At 34.7% G+C, this 24,719-nt stretch overlaps 1 long non-coding RNA gene across 2 annotated transcripts in view; it reads left to right on the plus strand.

The window, feature by feature from the left end:
* LOC147825266 (uncharacterized) overlaps positions 1–24,719 on the plus strand; it is a 230,926-nt gene that overhangs the window by 17,889 nt on the left and 188,318 nt on the right. For both annotated transcript variants that reach the window (XR_015440849.1, XR_015440850.1), the window contains exon 2: positions 5,238–5,371. This is a non-coding gene — a long non-coding RNA (uncharacterized LOC147825266). The remainder of the gene's footprint in view (positions 1–5,237; positions 5,372–24,719) is intronic.

Here is a 24,719-nt window from a genome sequence, read left to right on the forward strand (position 1 = left end):
CAAACAATCAGCAAGTGGGATCTCTTCTTACTAAAAAGCTTCTGCACAGCAAGAGAAACCACCAGCAGTGTGAAGAGACAACCCACAATGTGGGAAAAAATTTTCACCAGCCATCCCTCAGACAAAGGTCTACTATCTTGAATCTATAAAGATCTTTAAAAATGTCAGACCTTCCAAATTTAAAGACCCAGTCCAAAAATGGGGATCTGAAATGAACAGGCATTTCTCAGGCAAAGAAGTAGAAAAGGCAAATAAATATATGAAAAAATGTTCAAGATCACTGGTCATTCGAGAGATGCAAATGAAGACAAAGCTGAAATTCCAGCTTACTCCAGAAAGAATGGCTATCAAGAAATCAAGTAATAACAAATGCTGGTGGGGCTCTGGGGAAAGAGGAACACTGCTCCACTGCTGGTGGGAGTGTCTACTGGTGCAACCACTGTGGAAATCAGTATGGAGATAACTCAGAAAACTAGGCCTGGAAGTCCCATTTGACCCAGCTATTACTCTGCTGGGTATCTTCCCCAAAGAATTAAAAGAATCATACCACAGTGATATATGTGCACCCGTGTTCATAGCAGCACAGTTTGAAATAGCTAAAACTTGGAAACAGCCCAGATGGCCATCACCTGGAGACTGGATAAAGAAAATGTGGATTTTTTAGAAAATGGAGTACTACTCAGCCATAAAAAAATGAGAAATTAGAGACATTTATAGCTAAATGAATGCACATTGAGGTGATACTCTTATGTGAAATAAATAGGACACACATGTGTAAATACTGAATAGTTTCTGTAGTATGAGAAACTGAAAGTCTAAATAAGGACTAAAATTTGTAATAGATAATGTGAAATGGGAAGAAAAGGGGCAAAGGGGAAGAAGAAATGGGAGGGGTAGGGGAATGGAAAGAAGGGAGTGGAATTAATATGAGAAAATGAAAAAATGGAAACAAAGTCTTTGTAAATAGGGAGGGATGGAGGGGTTGATGGGACAGCAGGGGAAGGGAAAAAATAAGAGAGATTATGTAAAGGTATAAATTTCCAATGATGAATGTCATTATATTGTATACCTAAACTGTACCTATAAAATAAAAATTTAAAAAAGGTGCAAATCCCTTAAGTCTCCCTACCAAAACTTTACTGTTTTTGCCATAGTCCTGTATATTATGCTGTGAGTATGCCAGCTTTTCCTCATTTTCCAGAAGCAGTCATCTGTTGTCCTTCTCTTTGGATTCTGTTTCTTAGTCCTCTCCCTTGCTTCATCCAGATGCTGTATTTACCCTTCATAGCATAAAAGCCATTTCTCTGAACACTGAGCTCCGCTAATCCCATGATTAGATTAGGTCTTCTCATTATTCTGGTACCAATCTATACATTTTTGTTATAACACTTAAACCACAAATGATTGTTTATTTATTTGTAAAAGCTTTTAAAGCTTATTTTTCTACTAGATGGTAAGATTTTTGCTGTGTGGGATTTTGTATATCTCACTCTTGCCCCAGTGTGAAGTAGAGTATCTGGTATTTATTTATAGGCACTGAGCAAATTAATCTTAAACTAGTGCAATAATTCATATCACCACACGACTTTTCAGAAAAACTGTGTCAATTTAAATTCCATCAGTCATTTAAGTTTGTGCTGGTTTTCCTGCAATCTTCACCTAGTTGATAGGAGGAAGATGGTGGTTTTGTTTTTAAACTTACAATTTTCATTATGAAAATTGACCTCCTAAAGATATATTCCTTAACTATCAGTTTTCTTTTGTGAATGGTTATGTGTTAAATTTTTATTGGACTCTTTACCATGTTAATTTTGAGTTATTTACATGTCAAGAGTGCCAGTTTTTTGTTAAATATGTGACAAAAACTCTCTCCTTCCACTAATTTGAGTCAGGCTCCTCTGGGTCCGTATTTTGATTTTCCTAACTTTGGGCTGTTTCCTTAATCCAGTGGCTCTGCTTTCTTAGCCCAGTTTGAGCAAGAGTCCTGGTGAGTCAGTTTAGCATAAGCCCCTGTGCTTGATATATGATCAAATTTCTTCCAAAATCACCTTATCCTGACTTTAGCAATAATCATGTCAAGTAGGTTTAACTGGAACCCAGTGTAGCCCTGATGTTTCTCTCTGGTAGTTGTCCACCTACCAACCCCAGGCTGGTCCATGTTTACTTGTGCTTTTTGTATTTGGGGTCTGACTTCATCTCCCTCTCTTACCACAATACCCCATTGTAGTAGCACTCTACCCCTTAAAAAAATCTGCCTTCCTTTTTTGTGGCACTGAGGATTTTTTCTTTAACTTTTTATAGATATTTCCCCAGTTTGCCATCTCCCTTTATGTTATTGTACTTTTTGAGATGGGGCTCACTATGTTGCCTCAAACTCTTGGGTTTAAGTGATTTTCTTGCCTTAGCCTCCTGAGTTGCTAAGTCTATAGGCTTGTGCCCCTGTATCTGGTACTGCTTTTTAATTTTTGGGTGTGACATTCTGACACATCTAAAATTTTAATTTTTATTATTAAATTATATTAATTATTTTATGGTTTTAAACTTTACTCTTATGCTTAGAAAGATTTTATCTTTATATGAGATCACGCAACTATTTTTAATGCTTGATTTAAGTTTTTAAAAATATAATTCTTTTTAAAAGTAGATTTTACTTTGGTGAGTGGTATGAGGTAGGGTTATTATTTTTCTCATATTGTACATTAAAGAATGAAGAAACATTATCTATTGAAATAATATTAAATACATAATAAAAACATAAAATGCTTGGAATTTTTCTTTTTCTTTCTCATCTTGGAGATAAGATCTTGTTATATAGGTCAGGCTGGACTTGAATCTTACTAACCTCAGCCTCCCAAATGCGAAGATTATAGATCTGCACTATTACACTCAGCATTGAAAAGTTTTCATTAGTTAAGTATTTTTAATTTGCTTTTAGGTAGGTATTAGATTTCCTTTTGTCACACAAGTTGCTCTCCATCACTGTCATTGAGTAGGAGTGGTGTGTGTGTGTGTGTGGGGGGGGATGGGTGCATGTGAGGGCCTGGGCAGCATTCTACCTTGGTCCTTCTGTCTGAAGTCTCTTGCTATTTACTATCAGTCATTCCATATTACCACCTTTTCCATGTCCTGCACATTAATAATTTACTGTAGTTAAATGTAATAATCATCTCTTTTTTGAACAGTGCTTCAAGGGATAGGGATGTAAATCAGTGGTAGAGCTCACACTTAGCATGTGTGAGGCCTTGTGTTCAATTCCCAGAACACACTTACACACAAGAGGGTATTACTACTTATGATTGGGATTTCATATGGTGAGACCCTGGGTTCAATCCCCAGCACCAAAAAGCCCTGGTAAAATAATAATAATTTTTAATGATGTTCAAAGTACTTATATGCCACTTTCTTTCAGTTTGCTTGTTCTAATTAGCATAGCTAATGAAGGATAGGTCTGAAATTAGAACTTTCCTTAATTCTCAGTCCGATATTGTTATATTACATGTGAGTACTTAGAATAGAACCTTATAATATTGTTCTGCTTTATTTTTTGTTGTTGCTATGTATTATGAAATGAGATTGCTTTCATTTCAAGTTCTATTGTTATGTGTATTGAAGCATTTATTTTTAAAAAATGTACTTACTAGAGATTGGGAATACTAGTCAACTTCAAGACATGCATAAAGGATTACTCTGATTACTCCAGAACAGGCTCAATATTTTCCAAATTATTTCCCTTCTCAACATTATTATACAATCATGTGGCTCTAGACATTTAAGGCAAGCTACCTGGACTTTATGATCTTAGTTCAAAGTCCATTATACAAGAAGTTAAAGCTGAAGGTTATGGCCCTGAGGTCTATACTTCAAACTGAGTATAATCTCCGCAAAAAAAGGACATTGATTCTATAGTTTTTAATAATGCTAATATTTCTTACACTTTAATAGCTTTTGACTTCAAAATTCTTGAATGTTTATCTTCATTTTTCCATATCTAATGAGTTTTTAATCTGGAGTTCTATTTCAATGACTATTCTGGGTGTTGGCAAGATTTATAAAGAGCTCAGAGTAGGTTTTGATTGAGAGATCTAATGGCACAACTGTTGAACAAGTAGCTTGCTGTAGACATAATGAACCAAGCAAAATGAAATCTTCCAAGGATATCCTAAACTATTCTTTTTATCTTTGGTCCAGGCTTGTGCCATGGGTGAACAGGAGCCAGGATAAGGACATGGGTTTTATGAAAAAGACAAGGAAAAAAGAGGGAAGATAACTCTCAAAAATAAGTTTTAGTGTGGTTGGAGAGAATAACTGAAATATACACATTGCTGTCATTTCTTTTTTCAGAATTATATTCTGTTTAACTATTATTTCAGTGTTAAAGAACATTGGGTTTGCATTAATTCTTGTGTTCGAAAGGGTGGTTTCTCACACCTGATAGCACAGTTTATTGGGTGACAATTCAAACCTGGTTATAATAAAAAGACTTGAAAACATTTTGGATCACATGGCATAGGAATGATTTAGAAAATTTAGATTAAACACTATATTCACATCTTTCCATGTTTTAAAAAAATTATAGCAATTCTTTTTTTTTTCATTTCCATGGCAACACACTAAATGAGTCTAGACAAGATCTCTGAAATTAGAAAATAATGTTTTTTATCTGCCTCAAAAATTAAGCTCTTTGAATGGGAAAATAAAATTTATTTAAAAATTAAGCTCTTTTATGCTTTAAGACAATAAAATGTTGCTGATTACTAAAATTTTATTGCAGAAACTCTGGAAAATTTAGAAAAATATAATGATGAAAATATATATGAAAAAGTAACATTTCAGATCAAAATTTATTTCTCTTTTGAAACTTAATCCTTTTACTTTTGCACACAAATGTAGTTAAAACATTTGAGATTTAACCCTAAAATTCTAATTTTCTTCTTCTTCCCCATAGTATTATACAATATTCCCTTTTATATACGATAGCCAATATTTCTCTATAATATAAAAAGTGTGCTGAAACAAAGCCAAGTTATTAATATGTTATACAAAATCAAAGAACCTTGAAAAACAACTGTAGTTAAGAAAATCTTTTGTAGTATTTGATTTTAATTGCTCTATAAATCATGGTATGTATCATTATCAAAAATGTTCAATGAATGTTGAATTTCAGTGTGAAAATAAAAATGGGCTAAAGCAATAAGGATCATTATTTTCACCTCTTTTTCTCCATTCATTATTTTGAGTCTACCAACAAGCAGATGCCAACATGGAATTGAACTGAAAAAAATTGAATGAAACACCTGTAAGGGGAAAATTGGAGGGAGCTGGAGGAAGCTGGGAAGGTTATCAGACTGATGCAGATCTGACTTCTGTGAAGGTAAGAGGGAAGGAAAGAGAATTAGATTGACTGAGCCTCAAACTGCAGTGTAGTTCTGAGAGTTTCCTCAAGAAATTCTTGAGCCAAGTTCTGTGAGCACAATCTCGCACCTTGCAGGAAGAGGTTTACCTTAGTTCCACTGCCACATCAGTCACCGGTTGAGAGCACCTCGGGACATCTTTGCCTTAGTGTTAGAGCAGTGGTGGATGCAAAGCATTTGGAGACTTCAGCCCATTATGCTCTCTGCAGCAGGAGAACTTAGTGGTGCACTTGTGCTGCAGGGATAGGGTGGTGACATGACACCTTGAATTTGCTTTTTACGGTTTTTTTGTTATAAAGCAAAAACTGGTACCAGCATCTATCCTTTCTCCCTACCTAGAAATCTTAGCATAATAACTGAGTTTTCAAGCCCTTTTCACTTTTTCATAAGTGACTTTCACATACTTTCCCTTTGATTCATTCTAACCACAAGGGGCTGGTTCTTTACAGTTCTGTAGATGTTAGAGACACACTGTAACCAGTCTCACTGCCTCTAGTTTCTACCATCCCAACATTTCACTTTACACTACCAGACAGCAACTTCTATGACATGATTCACTCTCTTGCTTAAAACTTTTCATAGTTCTCAGTTACCTTCAGGAAAAAGTCAGAATTCCATAACCAAAGATGTAAACTTTCTAGCCTCAGTTCTCACCACTTCATACTTAGCATGTTCTCCTAGAACCACAATGGATTCCTCACTGCTCCCTCAGCACAACACACTCTTTCATGCTTCTGTACCTTGGACCGCATTCTTTCTTGCATCTGGAATTCCCTTCCCTTGCTGTCCTCTGATAAATTTAAACTTATCATCACCCTCGGAAGGATTAAGAAACATTGGGATTTTGTCTTATTTCTTATACCTACATTGAAATATAATCCACATACCATAAAATTCACCCATTTAAAGTGTTCAACTCAATGTTTCTGGTATATTTATAATCCATTTTAAACTATTTTTTCACTTCAAAGAGTAGTTATTAGTAGTTCAATTAGTAGTTATTTTGGTTCCATACTTCTGCTCCTGGAAGCCAGTAATATGCTTTCTATCTTTATGGATTTACCTAATTTTAACATTTCATATAAATAGTATCATGCAACATAATGCCTCCTGTGACTTGCTTTTTCCCCTTTCTATGATGTTTTCAAGGTTGTTTTATCCATTTTGTACTACTTCTTTGCTTTTAGTAAAATGATATTTTATTGAATGGATATACCACATTTTACTTATACATTCAGCATTTGTTTAATAACTGGGTTGTTTCCAATTTTGGCCATTATTATTATTCATGTTCAAGATTTTATGTAGACATATATTTTCATTTCTCCTTGGTAGATACCTACAAGTGAACTTGGTGGGACTTAAAGTAAGTGGGTCAAAAAATAACTCTTATAATGTTGTAGTCAGGGTTTTGCAAGGGAATAGATTTACTACAGGACACATAATTTATAGAATTATTTTATAATATTCAACTAAAAAGTCAAATGTAGAGGAATACAAGAGATCTAGCCACACGCTAGAGACCCAACAAATCTAGGCAAGGGTCTGGATCCCCACAGCAATGTCCTGCACAAGTCCAGCTGCAGGCCTAGAGTCCAATGCAATGTCCTCCATGACTCCAGCCAGTGGCCTAGAGCCCAATGTCTCATGCTTGTCCATATTGGGGATCTGCATCTGGAAGGCCCAAAGGTCAGTGGTGGAAGGCAAAAAATCTGCGCAGGTGGGTGAAGGATTTGTGCCGCCAGGCTGAGAGATTTATACTGGAGCCAGGAAGTGATGCTCATGATGAAGATCAGTGCTCCCCTGATGAGAAGAGCAGCCATTCCCAGTGACAGCGAGGCCCTGAGCTCTTCCGAAGAGAGAACAGCCAAGTTCACATCAGGAAAACCATTCATAGCAAGCTTCTTCCAGGAAAGCAATAGCCCATGATTTTCCCCTCTAGTTCTCTTTTTATGCCACTGGCAACAATCTTCAGGTGGGTCTTCCATGCCCAAATCATGCTGATTCAGTTCAGCTGGATATTGCAAGTTAACTGTTAGTTAATCCACCACATATAACTATGATTTTCACTTTTTAATTTGAAGGGTTTTAATTGTTTTAAAGTCAAAATTTTCAGGTATAATTTATGTAAGATAAAATTAATTCTTTTTAGTATAGTTATAAAAATTTTTAATATGCTTGGCATTACAATCAAGATACAGAGCTATTCTATGTCTGCCTTCCACCAAACTTTTTTTTAGCCTGGTCTCTTTTTCCTAGGATAATGAATTTTACATTTATCCATGGTGTTTATACTTCAATATTCTATTCTTTTTTAGTGCCAATTAGTATTCCATTATACAGATTTACTATAGTTTCTTTGTCTAGCAGTTGAAAGATATTTTAGCTTTTGGCAATTCTGAGTAGTCATGAATAGGTTTTTTTTGTGTGAACTTACGTTTTTGTTTCTCTTAGGTAAATATGTGGAAGTGAATTTTTGCCTGTAATCATAAATGTGTTTTATTTTATAAGAAGCTTTCAAATGATTTTCTATCAGAAATGTATGAGAGATCTAATTGTCCACATCATTTGAGACATTGAGAGTGGGAATGTCCACCATCTTCTTTCTAGCTGTTTTTAAGGCTGCAGTCAATCAAGTTCCCTACATTCACTGTCAATTGTGATATGCCTGTTCAGCCCTACATGGTAGTGGTAGGTACTGGGAGGATGAAGGACATGAAAAAATAGGGAAGCGTGGCCTGGCCCTGATTCAGCTTTCCAGGGATGGTTACACAGAAACTGTGTGTGCCTTTGGGGAAGACTGGTACTCAGTGACTTCAGGAATGACTAGCAAAGTGATAAACTGTGGCCCAGATTAGAGAGTGACAGAGATGTGATATTGACAAGGAAAAGCAGTGTCAAGTGGATGGTACAGGAGGAGTGACTTTTCTCAATGTGCAGAGGAACAGGACCAGAGTCTAGGATACGGAGGCAGCATTGATGGATCAAGCATGGACAGACATCATGGTCTGGATTGCAGGAGGCTATTCAGAAATGGGGACAGTCTTATGGGGAAGGGATATGAAGTGACCTTTATTGCATATATAACAATAAGCTGTGTCATTATGACAAATTTATATAAAATTCCATTCCTAAAGTTATGCCAAACTCAGTCGAATGAACAAATAAACAAATGAATAAATCTTAGTTATCAGCATCATTTTTATGTAGCTCCAGTCAAATTATTGCATTAGTGACTTGAAAAATTCTTTTAGATTGCAAATGTGGTCTTATAATTGTAGTCATCTGCTTCACATTTTAATTGATGGCATTAATTTTAATGTTAATTGCATGCTAATCTGAACACTTGAAGTAGATGAAGTAATTCAGTATTTTAAAGTAGTGACACTGGCTGAATATTTTAATCACCTACAAAGATTTAGAAAATACTGATGCCTGTAACTGTAGAAATTTTGATTTAATTGGTCATGCATGGGGACAGGACACTGAGATTTTAAATACTTCCCCCATATTATTTGAATGTGCAACCAGATTGAGAATCATTTTTTAGATTTAATTTTTTATGTGTGTGGCACTGGAAAGCAAACCTAGGGCTGCATGCATGCTAAGTATATGTTCTTCCACTAAGTTATATCCCTAGTCCTCTAAATTTAATTTTTATTGTAGTAAAAACAAAATATATATGCACCAGAAGTCATTTTAACCTTTTTTTTTTTTTCCTTGTGGTGGTAGGGTTTGAACCCTGAGCCTCATGTATGCTAGGCAAGCAGTCTACGACTGAGCTAAATGCCTAGCTCACTATAGTAACCATTTTTAACCGTAGAATTTATTGGCACTAAGTATACTCACATTGATTTGCAACCATTAACGTTTTCCATCTCTAAAACTTCCTTCTCAGACTGAAACTCTGTGCCAATTAAACATTAACTGCTCGGAGCCGGGGATTTAGCTCAGTGGTTCCGGCGCCTGCTGCGCATGCACAAGGTCCCGAGTTCGATCTCCGATGCCAAAGAAAAGAAAAGAAAAAACCCTGCTTGTTCCCTCTTTTCAAGCTTCTAGTAACTACTATTGTACGTTTTATGTCTATGAATTTGACTCTTTTAGGTACCTCAAGCAAATAGGATCATATAATATTTGTTCTTTTGTTATTTTATTTCACATAATGTTTCAATGTGTATTCATGTTGTCAAGTCTCACAATTTTGTTCCTTTTAAAGACTGAACAATATGCCATTGTATTTACATACCACATTTTGTTTATCCATTCATCTACTGATGGATATCTGCTTTTTTCTATTTATTGGCTATTGTAAATAATGCTGCTATGAATACTGGCATATAGACATGGAAAGCCCTGCTTTTAATATTTGGGGGGATATATACCAAACGTGGACTTGCTGGAGCATATGGTAATTCTGTTTAATTTTTGAGAAACTTTCCAGAGACTAGCCATTTTACATTCCTACCAACAGTAAACAGGGGTTTCAGTGATTTTTGTTTTCATGTGTTTGTTGTTTATTTGTTTTTTCTAGCAGCCACCCTAATGTGTATGAAATACTATTTCATTGTAGTTTTGACTTGCATTTCCTCAATGATTAGTGATATTAAGCATTATTTCATAGACTTATTGGCCATCTATAATCTTATTTGGAGAAATCTATTTAAATCATTTGTCCATTTATTAATCAGAGTAATGGATGATTTGTAGTTGTTGAATGAGAATCATTTTAATGGTTTTTTAAAAACATAATAATCATTTTTTTGACCTCTAGAGTGGAACACATTCTCATGTTCTTTCATTGTGGCACAGACCACATTTTGGCTTGTTCTATGGCCAATATTTTCATTTGACAATTGGAGATCAGAAAAAGGTCACATTAGGTATTCTCACCTGATTATCTTACATTCCTTGGAAGGTAGGTGGTATGTCAGTCTAAAGAAAGGAATCAGATATGCGTTTAAAACAATAACCATAATAGTGTGGGTTGACACACAGGTTCTTTTGCTGATCTTTCCAGGGGTCACTCAGGGAACTGCACTCACCTGGCAGCTGGGCTGGGTGAGAAAGTTCATGGCCACACCCACAGCCCATATTGAGAGGGATGCTTGGAAGGCTGATAGCGTTCTCTGTCCCCTAATTATTTACATGGAATCTGACTTGAAAAAGAGTAAAAGGGGAAGCTGCAAATTCTCTTGAGAGCTAAGTCCACAACCAAAAACATATATGTCACATGGCCAGCCCAAGTTTCAGTGAAAGGGAAACAGATACTGTATCTCTTTGAAAAGAGAGTACAGTCACATTTGTGAGAGGCACAGAAGTAAGGATCGGTTGTTGTCATTTTGGGACATAATCTATGGCAACTGATTTGTAAACTTTATCAGAGCTCTGAGGACAGAAATAACCCTGAAAGAATGCCAGTTTTTGAGTTGAGTTGAATATGTAATGTAATTATATTTTTCATGGAAGAAGATAGGTAGGTAGCTACTGACCCAACATTGGTAGAGCACTCATTTTGAGTTATTTCCAGTGATTCACTGACAGCCTTTCACTGATAGGCCTTGTGGCCCACAAAGCACATTTTTGAGACAACTGCCTGTCTTAGCTGAGGATTAAAAGTTGGACAAAGCAAATTTACATATATGCCCCTTATCTTCACTTTATAAGAGGAAGATCAGTGTGGAGAAGCAGAAAGAACTGAAGTTATGTAAGTGCTTTATTACCAAGTTATGTTGTAACCTTGGCTATGTCAGCTAAGGAACCCTGATCTTCAGTGTTCTCATTTGTAAATTTACAACATTTCTCTCAGTGTTGTGTAAAGCAAATAAAACAGCTGGTGGCTGCATTATCTGCTAGCACAAGTATAGCAACTAGCTTCCAAAGCAAAAACCTAGACATAAAGATCCTGTTGATAGATTACCATACACTGAGCTCTTGCTACTGGCTTATTGAATTTAAAAGAAATTTCCAGGTGAGGTTTGTATTGTTACTTGGGTTCTACTCAGTCTGATTTAGTCACGGCTGCAGATTTTGCTGTGGCCACTTAGTTCAAATTTGGTTGCACTGGAAATATAATATTAAGGTCCAGAATTCGATCCCTGGTGCCAAAAATAAAACAAAACAAAAAAAAGGAAATAGATGAATGTGATTCAACTTACAAATTTTATCTAAACACTGTCACACGCACATTGCATTGTTATTGTGTGTCTACATTCTCAATTACATTGATAGCTTTTGAGAGAATAAATGGTCCTTCTATTGTTTGGATCTCCTGGGTTTGACTGGGCCTCCAATTAAAATTTGGTGACAATCACGATCAGCAACTTTTTGCCCAAAATGTGGTACAGCTGTCCAAAATTGTACATGATAGGTAGTCATATCTCATTCTGGATAGAATTTCATCCACCCCAAATTCACACATTGAAGTCATAACCCCTAGTACCTCAGAATATGACCTTACTTGGACACAGAATTTTTGTAGAGGTAAGCAACTAAACATGATTGTTTATTGTCATTAGGGTGAGCACTAGTGGAATATTACTGCCATCCTCATAAGAAAATAAATTTGGGGACAAAGATTCATAGAGAGAGAAGGCAATGTGAAATGACTTAGAATAGAACTACTTTTAGAGGTAGGTAAAGCAGAGAAGCTTGAAACTGGTCCACCCTCAGAACCCTCAGAAGAAAACAACTCTGCTGAGACCTTGAATTTTTACTCCTCGCCTCCAGAATGAGCAGGCAATAAGCGTCTGTGAAGCCCCCCTCCACTAGTCTATAGTACCTTGTTGCAGCAGCCCTAGTACAGTAATGCTACATGTTTTAGCAAAATCAACAGAGTTCTGCCTCACACCATTTGGTGTACATAGAGAGGAGTTGATTATTTTCAGTGAGTGAACACATTAGTAATGACAACAACACATACAATTTGGGGAAGTCTGTAGCTCTTTTGTGCAGCCTGAATACAGCCTTCTCTTTGATGTCTATTTGATAGGCATTTGAAAGAGAAATAGTAAAGATACTTCTAAACTTGTGTTTCTCATCAAAGATAAGAGATGGAGAGCTCGGTGTGATTCTCACATCTAATTTGTACTGCTTTCCTTCATGGGAACAGGGACAGCTTTTTAGTAAATGGATAGAATAAGCTTTTCTTAGTGAAGAGCACGCATTACTTGATGAGTTGGTATTAGTGGTTAATTTGTATCTATGTGGTCTTATGCATGAAAATAATGTGATGAAAAGCATTATTTACTCATATGGTAAATTGTACAAAAGTGGAGTTAACCAGGCTTTGGAAGAGTAATATCAAGCTCTATTCCACAAAACTCTGATTGCAAACGTGGGACCACAACTATACATTTTTGGGTATATCGTAATGTTATTTTGCTTTTGTGTGAGATTTCAGAGATGTCTCTATCATTCCTTGCCCCCATTTTTTTGCAGTAAATATCTATTAAATGCCATGAAAATTTATGCTTGAGCTAGGTAAGAACATGTTGAATGAGATGAGTATAAGAACATGTTGAATTAGATAAACTCTCCTGAGGCTAATTTTATTATCAAATGCAGAGTCTAATTACTAGTCTACTTAGGTTTTAAAGGTATGGATAGTATTTTTTCTGCATAATTATGTCACTTTACTACCCAGTTCTTAAGGAAAGAAAATTGGAAGAAATTCAAATCTTGTAAAACCCCAGAGCAAATGGCACAGTTTCTCTCCTGGCTTGCACAATCACCAGGCCTTAATAAGGAAAGACATATTATTGCAGCTTTTAAAAATAAACAAGTAAATAGGCACATGTGTGTGCATACATGTATGCATGAACTGTATGATTTGATGATGGAAAATTTCACTTAAGTATGATTCTAGAATATTTCCTAATTTTCTTTAAGAAAAAATGAAGAAGAGGTGAGCAGCCAGCGGTATCAGAAAAGAAAGAAGCACTTATTAGTGAAAATTTCTGTACTATAGGTAGGCATAGGTTGGAATTATATCGAACTAGAACATTTGCACTGCCCTTCAGTTCTGTTGTTATTTAGAAAAGGTCTTTGTTAAGGCTAAGACAATGAAATTTTTCTTTTTCTCTTTCTGTACCTTCTTGGGATGAACTGTTTAAGAAATAGTAGTCTTTGAAAACTATGACTAATCATGAGTTTTGGTAATTATATTTTATGAAAAGATTTCATAAGGAATGAGATGATAGATATGAAAACACCATGAGCTTCTAAGGAAAAAGCTATTGCTACATTAGGTTTCTTTATACATCTGGTAAATTAATTTATCTTGGTTTTAAACTTTATTAATGTGCATGATTAATGAAGGAATTATAGCCTCTTCAGGTTTGTTTTTAGAGAAAAAGAGTTTTGTTTAATTTTAAATATTAATGAAATCCCTACGAAGTAAGGTCAAGTTAATAGTAGAGATTAATCTTATATGAGATAATGGAAGTATCTAGAAGAACTTATATTTTATTTTTCTATTGCTAAGGTGAAAGCCAGACTTGAACATCAGCCTTTTGTCTCTAGATATAGTGACCTTTGTCATAAACAGACCTGTAATTTACCAGCTGCCTGGTTTGGGACACATTATTTAACTCTCATGGGCCTCAATTTCCTCAGTTATAAAAACAGCCTAATACTGTCATACAACTAACATACTAATTGTCAGTAAATAACATACTAAAAGTACTTCACTTGTAAGGTGCTCAGATATTTATCTTAGGGACCGTTTGCTGTGGATCCCATGTTTATAGTGAAAACACTTTAGTAGAATAAGAAGAAAAGCTATAGAACTGTTCCTGAAAGAATGTGACATTTAACCAGGAAAATTTTTTCCTAATTCACTTTATTCCCTAGGAATTGTCCAGAGAGCAGCATATACCACATGACATTTGAATATGGAATTTCCTTGAGGAAACCATTGCAATAAAAGGAAAAAATAATGATTCTATTTTAGTCTTGCTGAATACACATTGAATTTGCTCTCTCTTACTTTGCCTATATTTTGTATATGACATTACTGTCCTCAAAACAATAAATATTGAGTGGTCAGAAGCTTTCTTTGTGAAATTCTAGAGTATTGAAGCTTTCTCTTTTGTACTGTGAGTTCTTCAGTCATGTTTATTTCCAGGAAGACAAATAGAATTTTTACAAGAGACAAAGAGCAAATCTCTGATAGAAAACTGCCACGTGATTGCAGAATTTTCCACTTAATACGGAATAACTTATTTCAATCATTCATATTAGTATAGTCTTTGAAACATCAACATATGATACAATCCCAGGAGGCAATTTTTAGATACAATATATGCCTGGTAGAATGATTTACATATTATGTATATAAATATAAAATATTATATAAATCAATGATATTTTTCTACAACCAAAAGTTGTAGCTATTCAAAGAGTGATGCTCTCCATCTTTAATGCCTGCCCTTCTTTATCTTTTGCTTATAATAGAATTTTTTCAAATTTAATCAAGATGCAGGTATTCCCTGACCAGAAATTGACAGGGAAAGCAAATATATGACTGTGAATCTTATTTCATCACTCATTAGCCTCAATTTAATGCTGTTAGCACTTCCTAGAGTCCACTAAACTGTTAGGTTTCACAAGACAGCAGAGTTTGGAATTTACAGATGTTGGGTTTGTATGGGAAGGACTAATAGATGCTGCCTTACAAAGTTTTCTGGGCTCGGATGCAGCAGAACATCAAAACAAGCTGAGCCCTTACCTCTAGATCATGACTTATGCATTTACAAAGGGATATGCAGAAGAAAGAACAGCTTTTAGATCCCTCCAATACAGTATTGAACTGGTTCAAATATTTTTTTCATTATTTTTTATATAAATCCTGGAATATAGAAAATACAATTTTTTTAAAAAAGAAAAGAGTTAAGCATTCTCTTAGATTGGAACAACCGAAAGATTATTCATAATAATATATCACTCCTCTAACAGATGATAAACCAGAAGCGCAGAGGGCTGAAGTGATTCAAATAAGGACAAAGTCAGTCAGTGACAAAGTTGAAACTCAGATCAGGATGCTTTAATTCAATTCTCTTTCCTCGGAGTTATTCCATCAGGGATTTGAGTGTTCTGACAGCTGGGTAGGTTTATTTAATGGGAAAATTTATATTATTTGGAGAAAGAATGTAAGGTCACACACGCTCTTTGAAAAAGATATTATCCTGGAGCTAGGAGAAATACAAGGATTTGCTTCTAATCTTTTCAAAAAAACTTAGCTCTGTCATGCATCACTTATGGTCTAAGTAATAGGTCTCAGTTACATGCCTAGAATGTTCTAGGTCTGTGCTGTTTCCTTAGGAGTCAAAGGCAAATGAGACATTGTTGAGGATATTAAGGAACTTATAATTCAGCATTGTGTTAACTAGTCTTCCCTCCACACTGAGGTGGGTGAACAGATCCTAACCCTTCTAATTGTATTTGTTCCTAAAAATTATTAGCTTAAAAATTTAATATACAGATCAAAATTGCTCATGGAATAATTGATAAATCATTATGCTCTCATAGAGATGGATATGAAAAAAATGATTTTAACTGAGAAATGTGTGATCAAAAATGTTTGGGAGTCCTTATAGTAGGAAAGATAGATTAAGCCTAGTGATTTGGAAATTCATGTGGAGGATATCTTTTTGATAGACTGATTTTAATGTTATAAGTGATGGATTCTCAAAATAAGAAGGAAATCCTCCAATATTAGGGCATGTATTTTTATTTTTAATTTGAAAAATTTTTGTCTTACTACTTTATTTTTGAGATACAATGGTTAATTTTCAACATTATTGTGGGTTGGCAGAAGTGTTTCTAGTGACCAATAGGCATAGAATAAAAAGAGTGAGGTAGATCTATTAAGTGAAGGGCAGGGGACAGAAATACTTGGAATAAGCCATTAGAAGGTTCACATCTTTGTTGTCTGGGGACAGGGGGCAGTTTCTGGTAATCTTAGTCAAGTCCTTTAACTCATTTAATCCCAGTTTCTTTAGCTGTAAAGTGAAGATAGCAGTAATAGTTAAGTTCTGATAAAATGAAATGAAATGTACATGCCCATAAAATATCTAACTTGTAAATAGGCCTAATAATTTTCATCTTCTTTTGTAATAAGATATCTTAAGGGTTAAATACACATCCTAATGTGAGACTTGGCTTCTAAATATTAAAAATGCACATGAATCCTTCAATCCTCTATGAAAATATAATGTTCACATTGCCTCTGGTATTAACTGTATTTACAGCATGGTGCAATTTTTGTATTTGTTTCATAAAGAAGAATACAAAGAAATTGGTACATTGTGGTTAAATGTAACATTCTATCATGGATTTAAAAGTTAGTTGAGAGATTAATAAAGCAAGGAAGAGAAAAAGGCAAGTCACAGCATAAAAAGAAATTAATTGTACAACATCCTTGCCTTGTACACTGGGACTTGATGTGTTCATATTTTCAAAGAACTCCTTGACAAGCAGAGCTGAATGGCATGCCCACTAAAGTACCAGATGATAAATTATTTAGTCAGAGCAAAGATGAGAAAGAATCTTTAAAGACTCCCAGAACATACAAAATAGATTAGATAATTGTGAAACAAACATAGTTAAATTGAGAAAAATAGCAGAAGGTGAAATTCAACATAGACAAGTGTGAAGTAGGGTGCACTAAAGACTATGATGTAAATCACAAATATGCATTGTATATCTCTAATTGATTTTCAAACCTGTAAGGGAAATGAACTAACAGATATTATGGGTTAGTTACAGCAAAAATTTGCCTGGAACGTGAAAACTGTAGAGTAGGAACATTTCTTATTAAAAGCATTACCTAAATTCTTAAAAATATCACGGTTGTGTTTGTATAGAACATTTTCAAAGGCAAATGGGAAAATATTTGGAAAGTAGTAAATGATACTGGGGTGAAGTGACTGAGAAAAGTACACAAATAAAATTTGTGTAGAGTATCTAGTCTGTGCCAGGCACTGGCTTACTTTAATGAATGCATGACTGTTTCCAGTTTTTGCCATTCTCTCTATTCAAATCCTTGTCTTTGTGCCATTGTAATCTGCTACAGGTATGTATGCTGCTATGGTCCATGAATGTTGGGCTTGCCATATAGCTTGCTTCAGCTAACTGAATGCTATCAGGTACGATATGAGCAGATTCTTGAAATGTGCTTGGACAGTTAAGCATGTTCCTTGTGTTTCTGTGATTATCATGAAATTATGCCTCAGCTAGATGCTGGTCTAAGGAGGAAATATAGTCCTTGTGAGCCACTAAGATTTTATAGTTTTTTGATGGTTAATTTTTCATATCAACATGACTGGGCCACAGGGTCCCCAGATATTTGGTCAAACTTTATTGTGGGTGTCTGTGAAAGTGTTTATTGATAAGATTAACATTTGAATCAATGCATCTAGTAAAGCAAGTGGGCCTCAACCAATCAAATGAAGGTTTGAATAGACAGCACTTACTAATCCTATGGAGTAAAAGAGAATTTCTTCTGCTAGACCACTTTAACAGGGATATTCATTCTTTGGCTTTTGCACTTGCACCAAAACATTTTCCTTTTGGTATGTTGAGCTTGTGTACTTTAGAACAAAGAACTTACACCATCGGCTTTCCTGAGGCTTCAGCTTGTTAAATGTAGATCCTGGGATAGCTTGGCCTCCATAATTGTGTAAGGTAATGATCTCCCTCTTTTTTCTGGAGAACCTAATACAGGAAAGTTTTGTGACATTGAAATTTGCTGTATTGTCATTGAATTGATATAGTTATAAAATATGTTGTGATCTCACATAATTCTCACTATCATCTCCTATGGCAGGATATTTTCCTCATCATTTACAGATACAGGAACTCAGATTCTAAGTGGTTAAATTCCTAGTTTAAGATTGTATGGTGCTAACAAATGGTGGTGCTAGGGTTTAATCCCACGTCTGACTTGTTCTAAAACCAACATTCATTTCAATAAACCTTCCAAAACATAAGAGATTACAAGTGGAGTCTAAGAAGTCACCTATGGTGTAAAGTTTCTTTACAAGGAATTATTTTATATTATTCTTAGTATCATACTGGACATCACACACTGGTGCTGTAGATGTGGGGCCAGTGGTCTGAGCTGACCCAGTGATTATTCCTATTGGACTAAAAATTACAGATGAGCACCCAGTGCCTGAGCTGCCACTCACTCAAATACATAGACCCATCTTTCATCCATGTTATTGTTTGTTCTTCTCTTCAAACATGACATCTATGGGTCACTTATGTATTTATCTATATCCAGGTGTCTCTGAGAGAGTTTTCATTATTGGAAAGGAATGTCTCAGGTCATTTGGTGTAGCTCAAACAGTTTACTTGCAAATTGTTGGGAAGAAAAAATACTAACCAATTACAAAGGATGATGAGATCTTGTATTTGGTGGATTATCTACTGTATTCATTGCCATACAAATTATACCTAATGTTAGACTAAATATGTGTTTCTCATAATAGACACATCTAATTTGTTTACTTTGTTTTTATATTTTGATTACATTTGATCTAAGAAATTACGTTATTTAATTCTAGATTTAATAACAATGTGTCTTAGCTCAAGACTCCTATGTTTGAAATAGCTTTTCTGTCAGAGGTTAAGGGATAAGATGCTGCCAACATGTATTAAGCCATAAAATTAAAACTGAAGTCTCGGTTCAAGTGCTTAATGATAAAGCTTATTAAGTAGAGCAGTCTACATTGTTGAAGCTCAATTTCTGTCTGAATCTTGCCTTTTCTTCCTCAAAAGTTTTCTCCACATCCAGGTATATTTGCTTTTCTCCTTTTAGTGTTCAGAAACCAGTTAGGAAGAAGCCAAGTAGAGCTTGCTTTATTCTATCAAGAATGTGAAAATAAATATCTCATTGTAATTGGAACTAGATGAACTTGAAATACATGTTTCTTACATTGTGCCACATTGGAGTTTTGTGAAGTATGACTTTAAGTCAGTAAGAATACTACTAAAATATGTCTCATTTTCAGAGACATTTACGTTTTTTAAAAAGCCTTGCCAAACTTTAATAGCAACTTTTGATTTTTGTATTTCCCTTTTTATTGCTTTTCTGTTATAAAAGTAATACAGGCTCATAGAAAAAGTAGAAGAATATACAAACTATAAAGAATATAATTTGTTCAAATATTTACAATCTAGACTGAGTAAGTGCTAATACTTGGATTACTTTGTTTCTACAGTTCTTTGATCTTCAGTAATCCCTCCCTGAGGGATGACTCCCAAACCCATCTTGTTAGTTTCAAGTTACACCCTCTTTGTTAGACTTCATAAAAATTACACAATTTTCTTCTGCCCTCTCAAATTCAGTAGGCCCCGAACTATCTTCATTTTTTTTTCTTTTGGAATGTTTTTCTTCTAATATCCCAATTTCTCTGTTAATGGTACTAAAAGAGCCTGAGTAATGTGGATTGGCAGGTTTTAAATCATCTTGTATTTTTCCCTCTTCTCATCCTCTGTTTTTCATCATTTAAATGCTCCAGTGGTATAATCTCATCAATGTCATTTGCCTTTGTGTCTTCTCAGTCCTTAAAAAAAAAAGTAAAATCTATTTCAGGGAAGTGCTTGTTCTGTTACTGCAGATACCACTGCCACTTTCTATTGGCCCTTCCCTTGTGTAGGCAACCACTCTTCTTATGTGTGTTATGATGATCTTGTAAATAGAGTCCAACTGAGATGAAGCTAGTCTAAAATTTCTTTAGGAACTATAGAATATCAGCACTGAAGGAAGCTTTCATCTGAGAAGGAAAATGAGGCTGAAGAGATTTTCCTGATGTCAGGTAAGTGTGAGTAGCACTGGAACCAGGTGTCCCAACTCCTAGAATTATCTCCACTCAACTACACCTTTTCCAGAGCTTTCTTGATGTGTGCAAAACAAGAACCCAAACCTTTAGACAGCAATTCCAAGCCTTTCACAATGTGATTGTCAGTTTGTGCTTCTAACTTTCTTCTCCTTGTCCCTTGAACACCTCATTGCTCTCCCTGAATGGCTCCTGCTATTCTCTGTCTCACTATTACCTGTCCACACTGCAACAGATGAGAATCTTCTCCTGAGTCAAAGCCAAGATTCAACCTAACCTTTTCAATCAAGTCTTTCTTGAAGCCTCCCTTTGAGGTGGTCCTAGTTCTGCCCTCTAAGCTCCAAAACACTCAAGTACACCATAGTTATCACTTCCAATAATGTAGATTTTATGTGAAAGTACAGGTTTTGGCATACCTACTGATTTTTATGCTTCTTGAGAAAAAGATAAGTAGTTTTAATAGTTATTTCATTAAAATCATGTAGAACACAGCTTTATGTATAGATCAGCATCATGAAATAGCTTTTTTAGATAAAGTTATTCTCACAAACAAAAAAGTTTATAGTATGAGAAATATGAAAAATTCTGAATCAAACAATTTTTAATATTGCATGTGAAAGTGTCTGTACTATAGTGAGTGCATAACATTTGAATATAAAAATAAGTATTAGGATTGTTATTTCTCTCTTAATCTTTTAAAAAATACTATTTCTTGTGAACATTTTAGAATCCACACAAGTACATATAGTGTATTTAAATGAATGACTATACACAAATGGAAGGATTATAAAATGAATTATATTGCTGATCTAGGATGTAATCAGAAATGTATGGAGTTCTGTTTATGGCAGTAGCCAACAAGACAGTCTGGACAACACTTACACTGTTACAGAGATTTTCTTACATTGCTCTCTATAACTAAAATCAGAGGCATTTTCTTGTTGCTCAGTGTTCAAAATAAATGTACTTGTCCAAATTGTGATCTTGATTTCCACCTTTAAGTAAAGCCAGTCTCCTCAGAGAAATGAACCTTAGTGTTGATCTTTATCATGTGTCATGTTTTGTTCGTTTGTAATAGAGGGCCAGGAAATAGACATGCAGGTTGGCCCCTTCCTAACCAGAAGGTGTTTCTCATGGATGGACTATAGGTGCTGTCACTGATTGTAAGATACCATAGTTTTTCTGTTTACACCTAATCAATATTCAGACACATGTTGTTATAACCAATATTAACCACTCCATCCATATAGGAATAGTCAATAATTAAGTAGCAAAATACTTTTTTAAGTTAGAAACTTTTTAAAGTTAGAAAGTATACTCATTATTCTTAAAATTATTTTTAATGTATTTGTTCTAGATAGAAATCTGTAATGATACTTTTTGCTACTGTAATGATTATTTTGACATTTTATCAGATAGATGTTGAAGTAATGTCTTTAATTTTATAAGACACGTATCACAGCAATTTAAAATTGTATTCAACTTTGAATGGGAAATGTATTCATACAGTTAAATACTCAAAATACATAAAATAATTTACAGTGAGAAGAATCTTTCTCCCAACTCTGTCCCTCAGTGATCAAGTTTCCTTCCCCACTGGAAATCAACACAATTAGTTCCTAAGGTATCCTTCATGACATATATCAGGTAAATAAATGCAAATGTTGGTATATGCTTCTCCTCCTTTTTTGGGCAAATGATATTTTGTATATTCCTTTGTATTGTGCTTCTCTTGGAATTTGAGTAAATGATACTGTGTATATTCTTTTGTATTTGCATTTCAGTATGTATGTCAGCACCTCAATTTCTCTCTTTTCTTTGCTTGTCCTCACATTTATGTGCTTTCTGTATATGTATACAGTGTATTTTATTTTTATAACCAGTCTGTTGATTAACATTTAGATATTTCTAGTTTTTTGTTTGTAAAATCATTTTTGTAGTGAATTATCATGTTACCACAGGTATATCTGTAGGATAACTAAAAGTGTCGTTTCTTGGTCAGAGGGCATGTGCATTTGCAGTATGGAAAGCTATGGGTAATTTGCCTCCACAGGGGCCTCCCCAAGTTTTAATTCTGTAAATAACACATTCAGTTCCTGTATTCTTAAAATTTTTGGATCTTTGCCAGTTTGACATGTAAAAATGGTGTAACTTTAATGTACATCACTCACCTTTTGTCTGAGGTTGAGCCATTTTCATATATTTAGGAATTATTTGTATTTCCTCTTTTAGAATCTGCTCTTTATAAACTTTGCCCTTTTGTTTTTTTTTGTCCTGGGAATCAAACTCAGGACCTTGTGCTTGCCAGGACGGCATGGTGCCACTGAGCTAAATTCCTGGCCCCTTTTTGCCCAATTCTTAAATTGAATTTTCCTTTGAGTTTGAAGATGCCTTATCTCTTTAGTCCATATATATATACATATATATATACATATATGTATATATATACACACAATATATATAGTCCATATATTTAATGTACATAGTCCATATAGTTCATATATATATAGTTTATATATGTAGTATATAGTCCATATATAATATATAGAGTCCATACACACACACAAACACACACACAGTGTAGTTCCTTTATATTGACTCTGTATAGTATATATAGACTATATACATTATATATATGGACTATATATGCATATATATATGGACTATACAGTATATGATATATATGTGCTCTCTCTATTATATATATAAATTAAGTCCTTTTTCTGTGTATAAATTATAATTTTTTGAGACAAGGTCTTTTTTGTTTCTCAGGCTGGTTTTGAACTTGTGATTCTCTTGCCTCAGCCTCCCAAGTAGCTCGAATTACATGTGTGTACCATTGTCCCTAGCTCATGAATTGTAAAATTTTAAAGCAGCTCATTTTCTGTTTATTACACTTTTATCTGAAATACTGTAGTATCAAATCGCTAACTTTTTTTTTTGGTGCCGGGGATCAAACTCAGGACCTTGTGCTTGCAAGGCAGGCGGCGGAACCACTGAGTTAAATCCCTGGCCCAAATCACTAACTTTCTAAACTTCAGCCTAAATAAAAATAATAAATAGTGTTGAGGAAAGAAAAATTTAAATGGAAAAATACATTTTCATGAAGAATAATTAATAGTAAATTGAAAAGTGACATTGGATTTATGAAATACCTTAGTATTTACAAACGTGTACATCTTAGCTCAAAGATGTTAAATGTTTCACAGTCATATACAAGATAGTGGAAGACTATGGAGCAGGCATTGCTGGTTCCTTCATCTTACCATTGTGGTTGCATATCATAATTTTTAGATATCTATCCTTATCTCATTGACCTATTCCTATTTGATCTCAGCCATTTAGTAATTCTATTCCCTTTACCAATGACTAGCTTAAGTAAGGGTGTTATGGCTTATGTTTAGATGTCTCCCTAAAGCCTAATGTGGTCATGGTGGGGCTTTTTCAAATTCATCATGCAATGCTAGAATAAAGGGCACTAGGATTAAAGGTGTGAGTGCTACCTGTTCTAAGAAGCCTGGACAAAATAAAAGGGATAGAAAGAGCCATGGTCGTCCTTTGCTTGTTTTGCTACCTTCTGCCCACTATGAACTGTTTCTTTCCCTTTATTTCTTGTTTGTCAGAATAAGTCAGTTGTTCTATATTGTAATTATTTTTCAAATGGTTTTTGCCAACTTTTAGAGGAATTTCTTGACATTGTAGTAAAAGATGATCCTGATATTTTTATTTAGTCTTGCTTACTGTAAAGAGCATATCTGTGAATTTTTTTATCCTTTTCCCAGTCTTTTCAGTGGGGTGTATGTTATAAAATGTGACTTTTCTGTGCAGCACTCTAGACCCTCCAAATGTAGTTACAACTTACTTTTACCACCCTATTTGTCGCTCTATTTCATGATTTATTCTTTGTACCAGTAAAGCTGAGTTAATGCCTCCACCTTTGTTGAGACCTCCTCCCCATCTGTGCCATCCCTTCTTGTCTTCCAGTTACTCCTCTCTCCTTGCAGGGCATAATTTTATGCCTGTACTTGAAGTTCAAACCCCTTCCTTCCAATTCCACCTTGCCTCTGAAGTCTTGGGTAATACTTTCTTTCCCTGCCCTCAACCCAGCTGGAAGTATTGCTCCTTATTCTAAACTCCCATAGCCTTTTATTTTAGCCTATTTAATAAATCAATGCCTTGTTTTATCTTTACTTTTTAAATACAGTTTTCTTCTGGTTGCTCTCCTTTGCTTTTCAAATAACTATATTTGTAAGTATGATTTAAAAAATGAAAATATTGAAATAATCTTGAATTCCCTAAGTAGATTCTAAGCTCCTTGCAGGAATATTTATATTTGTTTCATTTTTATAATTTTCCAATTGTGCTAGCATTAACATTGAGCTTTGCCCATAAGGCATAGAAAATTTTGTAGAGCAAATAAATATGTTGGCTATATTGCCATATTTCCCCTCAAATATTACTTTTA

Source organism: Heterocephalus glaber, unplaced genomic scaffold (assembly GCF_053883595.1).
Source record: "Heterocephalus glaber isolate CG9 unplaced genomic scaffold, H.glaber_assembly_v1.0 deba00001504, whole genome shotgun sequence".
Taxonomy (NCBI): Eukaryota; Metazoa; Chordata; class Mammalia; order Rodentia; family Bathyergidae; genus Heterocephalus; species Heterocephalus glaber.